Here is a 5188-nt window from a genome sequence, read left to right as displayed (position 1 = left end):
AGAAGCACAAAATGCCTTGACTCTGTGTCAGCACTGCTCAGCAGTAACTAAAACATCCCGGTGTTATCAACACTGTTTTCAGCACAAATCCAACACACAGTCACATACTAGCTACTATGAAGAAAATTAACTCTATCCCAGCCAAAACCAGCACACATGTATGTCTTCAGTCATGTGCCTACAAGTGTCCATGCCTGCAACAGTGGCCAAGGAAAAGGCTGAATTCTCTTAATTCTGAATTATTTGCCAAGCTGTACATCAGATAGAGAGCGAACTGTTAATAACCACCTCCCTCCGCCATCCTCTCCTCTGCAGCCAAAATATTAACCGTTGTGGAGCCCCACGGTCTCAGCAGTTTTCAGACAGTGCCACTGCCTTTATGTCTCACGGAGAGCCTGAAGCTCCCAGGCCAGCATACAGTGAACATTCAGCAGCGCTCCACCTACACTGCTGCCTGCTTCCTAAAGATGGAGATGTTTAGGAGTAACAGGAGCAATTCCGGATGATTTACTGATGAACAGAGGTATGACAGGAATGTTGCCTACATTTTATGAAAAAGAATTTCTACCTAAGAAATTAAGGAAAGGAGGGTTCTTTCTTCCCAAATTACATTTTGCAGGACAGAAAATGCAAATGAGCAAAGCAGGTCTTTTGGTTAACAAACTGATTTAAAATTTCTCATTCCTGATTTGTTTGCAGTCTCCCTTTCTGTGCAAATCTTAATGTTACTGCACCTTGAGGTTCAATTTTGCTCAGTTTCAAAGAGAAAATGAGTTTCTATCTTGCAACACTTTATGAGGATGCCAAAGACAATACTTGTATGTATTTCATCAGTCTTAATCTTATCTTCTCCAGAATTTCTAGTAATCTCTGCGAAAACTTTGTAGAATTGCCCCCTTCATCTGCTGAAGAAACGCAAGGCCAAGAGTAGAAGCAATTGTTCCAGATCCCTCAAAGACATCCTGATTATCAAATATCCTATTAGATATACTGGGTCAAATTTAGTCCTGCTGTAAACTAATGCAAGGGTGTTCAGAGAAGTCTGGCTTACATCTACTGAGTGTCTATCCGGCTCTGTTTGCTTAGATAAGTGATCTCACACAAAATAATATTCATTTAAGGGATTTCTTTAAGAAATCAGCCAATTATCTTTCACATGGGGTTCATAGGTTTAACTCCAAGTCTATTGAACTTAAAACACCTTCTCCTGTTTCTGTGGGCTATACAAGAGGATCCTTATGGACACTGTGACTGTCGTTTGTCACAGTTTTCATCTGTTTGTTTCTTGCAGATTTTTAACTTGGACAAACCTAAATTTCCAAGAGGAACTCATCTACCACCTTGCTGAGACAAGAGTCAAAACAACAGAATAATTTTATTATAATGGCATAGTTTAGGATCCAGAGAAACATGGGTTTAAATTTTGATCTGTCACAGGCTCCCAGTATGACACTGGATAAGTCACTTAGGGTTTATTGCACCTAATTCTTGCTATCTCACTGGAAGTCCCTATGATAGGAGCACAGTCTAAATCAGGAAGCTGTGTTGCCTTGAGGGCCAGTGAAGGCAACTGGGAGCCTGAATAAATTACCCTCCTGTGTTGCCCATATTTCTCCATGGACTGTGCAGAAAATTTAATCTACTAGCTTAGGCACTTCTGCTAGGTGCCTCAAAGGACCTATGAAAAGTCCAGGCTTTGACCTTTACGTGGAGTTGTTCCAAATGTGATTAGCATTTGGTCCACACAGTAGCACTGTGAAGATAAGTATTAAATATAGTGAAGTAATGAGATCCATTCTTCTATTCCAGATAGAGAAGTGGATGGCTACTGGTAGACTTGAGAAGAAAATCTGAAGGTTGGTTTGAATGCTGACACAGAAGTTGGCCTGGGTCTTTTAAACTCGCACAGGATCTCCTCATGTTTCAGAATATTTACGAGCCTCTAGAATAATGGCATAACAGTATTTTGTAGCCAAGATGATTGAAGGTCAGAAGAGAGAATATTACCTCTTCCTACAAGCCTGAGACTGAAGCCTGAGATTAAAAGTCCAGATTTGGGCTGATTTTTGGAATTCAGTGTGAGCATTTGCAAAATGCTCATGTTTACATTTCTCCTTGCCTCTTGTCGTTATCTGCCATCATGAAATGCAGGTTTTAGAGCGCAACTACAACCTTGCTGCACCCTCTGTGCTGTTATGAGCCTTTGATCACTTTAATCACTGTACTTAAGAGTAGCTTGATCTATTTTTTCAACTAATTTGACATTCTACAAGGTAAGAAAGTAATTAGTGATGTCTGCTCTACTGAAATAATGTGGTATTTCAGTTGTTCCCCCATGAGCTTTACAGTTTGGCTGCAGCCATTGTTAGAAAAAAATGCTTCCTTCTTCTTAAAGAATGAGGAGCAAAAGACAACTTTGGGTGACCTGATTATGCAGCTTGCTCACGTTTTGGCTTAGCTCTGTCTCAGATGCGATGCAAGCAATGAGTTTTAGCTTTCCTTTGCCCTGGTAGGTCTGGCTGCTGGAGTAGCCAGTGCTAGTTACCTACCCGTGTCTCTCTCTCGTGTATGTTTGCTGACTCTCTGCTCTTCATTTGGCAACAGGATCAGGTACACAGCTAAAAACTAGGTTTTCTTGTTTGGAGCATGGTTTTGTGCCCCTAGGATGTTTCAAGCAGGGGGTTCTACTGCTTTTACTGCCTGATCTTATCTGAGTCACTTAGGAGGTACCAGCTATCTGAATATTATCTAATTGCTCAACTTGTGTGTGTTTGTGCATGCTTTCATAAAAGGTAGGAATTGCATGGGAGGGGTAATGCTTTCACCTTCCCAAGGGGACTCTCTAGCTGTGTGACCTGACAGTGTTACACTGCTTGTTGCAGAATGACACTGGTCTGCTGCCTCTTGAGCAGTGAGTCTGACCTTTGCTTAGCCAACCACCTGCTTTCTCTGGTCTCTCTCTCTCTCTGATCTACACACACAAAGGAAAAGGAGCGGCTGGCAAAACTTCAAAAACCTAGAAATATTTAAGCCTGGGTTTGCTGAGGTGCCTGGGATCCCAGCCTCCCCTAGGAGGTGGTGGTTAAATCAGAGCTATCCAGTGCGTTCACCAGGAGGAGATGCTTTTGCAGGCAGCCGAGCAGCCTATTTCCTCTGCAAGCCGGGCACGACGCACTGCTAGAGGAGGGCTGGATGGCCTGCCCTCTGCAGCGATGGAGGCTGCTTCAGGAGCTCCTTTCCAGGTTTTGATGTTCAGCACACTTTCCAGTGCCAGTGCACTGAAGCCTGGTGCAGGACTGCAGTGTTGGTAAAGCATTTATGATCCCTCCCACAAGTGCCCTCTCACCCTTATCTTTTGCAAAGGTCCAGGTAGTCCACCCCTGCCCATCAGCCCGCAGTTGCACTACTGTGAAATGAGATGCCATTAGGCCAGTGCTGTACCACAGAGCAGTCCCCTGCGTTGCTTCGTGCTTCTAAGTGTAATGGTGGGAAGGATTTAAATGTATTGCGATTTCCCTTTCCCTGGGTTGCTCAGCAGGGCGTGAGCTGCCATGTGTCACTGCCCATTAGAAACTGGCGGGCGGCCAGGTTTCACTGGGTAGATTTGGCTGGGCTCAGAGCAGCAAAGCAGGAGGCGGGGGATCCTTAGCTCATCAGGATAGCCTGGCCACTGTTCCTCTGCTCTCCCTGGTTTCCTTCCCTCCAAGGAGGTGGGCTGGTACAGCTGAGAAAGCAAAGAGGCGAGAGGATTCGGGTCCACCTCAAGACACCTCAGGTCTGTCTGAGGGTAGGGCAAATGTATGCCACTTCCCTAAACATCAAAACTTTAGATTCTTTTTGGAAGTGGAATAGCTGCTCCTGCTCATATAAATCCTGCATCCCTCCTAGCAGGTGAAAAGAGTCTCATGTGTAGCACACACAGCTTTCAGGAGGATCACAGGGCTTTTTTAAAGTGCTGCATCTATATTACAGTAGCATGCAGAGCTCCCAATGAGTTTCCCAGGTCTCGCTGTGCAGACACCAGCCTGCAGCCAAACCCAGCCCCAGAGGGGTCAGTGAAGGCGCCAAGTCTTCCAGCTGCTCTCGCCAGCCAGGGAGTGACACCTCCAATGCTCCTGCAATCAGCTGATGCCAGTAGGGATTGAGTGGGTGCCCAGAGCTGCTCACACCACTATGACCTGCAATCCCTCACTATTTAGCTTGTATAGTAAGGAACAAAACTAGGGTTACCTGTTGTTGCTGCACAGGGTATATCAAAGTCCTGGACTCTAGCAGTCATGGGATGATCTGCTGATTATACCACAAGTTTTGTTGTAAATGAATGGCTCAACAAGCCCCTGCTCCCCAAGTAATAGGATTTCTTCCACCAGCATATCTTAAGCAAAACTATTAGCCTGTCCATTAGAAGGACTGGAGACAGACGGCTGCATGTGGATGGACAGTTGTTAGAAGAGCAGTGTGTGATTCTTCTAATTCAAGAGCTGCTAAGATGCCTGATCCTGTACTACAGAAACCACATAGAATCATAGAATCATTAAGGTTGGAAGAGACCTCTAAGATCATCGAGTCCACCCGTCAACCCAACACCACCATGCCCACTAAACCATGTCCCTAAGCGCCTCATCTACACGTCTTTTAAATACCTCCAGGGATGGGGACTCCACCACTTCCCTGGGCAGCCTGTTCCAATGTTTAACCACTCTTTCAGTAAAGAAATTTTTCCTCATGTCCAATCTAAACCTCCCCTGGCGCAACTTGAGGCCTCTCATCCTATCCTCTCATCCTCCTCTCATCCTATCACTTGTTACTTGGGAAAAGAGACGACACCCACCTCGCTACAACCTCCTTTCAGGGAGTTGTAGAGAGCGATGAGGTCTCCCCTCAGCCTCCTTTTCTCCAGGCTAAACAACCCCAGTTCCCTCAGCCGCTCCTCATAAGACTTGTTCTCCAGACCCCTCACCAGCCTCGTTGCCCTTCTCTGGACACGCTCCAGCACCTCAACGTCCTTCTTGTAGTGAGGGGCCCAAAACTGAACACAGTATTCGAGGTGCGGCCTCACCAGGGCCGAGTACAGGGGCACGATCACTTCCCTACTCCTGCTGGCCACACTATTGCTGATACAGGCCAGGATGCCATTGGCCTTCTCGCCCGCCTGGGCACACTGCCGGCTCATCTTCAGCCGGCTGTC

General features: G+C 46.0%; 1 long non-coding RNA gene across 1 annotated transcript in view; it reads left to right on the top strand.

Annotated features, from left to right (window-relative positions):
• Positions 1-5188, top strand: part of LOC103902039 — an 11580-nt gene that overhangs the window by 2612 nt on the left and 3780 nt on the right. Inside the window, exon 2 of the long non-coding RNA XR_657768.1 lies at positions 1810-1856. This is a non-coding gene — a long non-coding RNA (uncharacterized LOC103902039). The remainder of the gene's footprint in view (positions 1-1809; positions 1857-5188) is intronic.

Source organism: Aptenodytes forsteri, unplaced genomic scaffold, assembly GCF_000699145.1.
Source record: "Aptenodytes forsteri isolate BGI_AS27 unplaced genomic scaffold, ASM69914v1 Scaffold2, whole genome shotgun sequence".
Classification (NCBI taxonomy): domain Eukaryota; kingdom Metazoa; phylum Chordata; class Aves; order Sphenisciformes; family Spheniscidae; genus Aptenodytes; species Aptenodytes forsteri.
The sequence above is the reverse complement of the archived record's forward strand: the minus strand, read 5'-3'. Positions and strand labels throughout refer to the sequence as shown.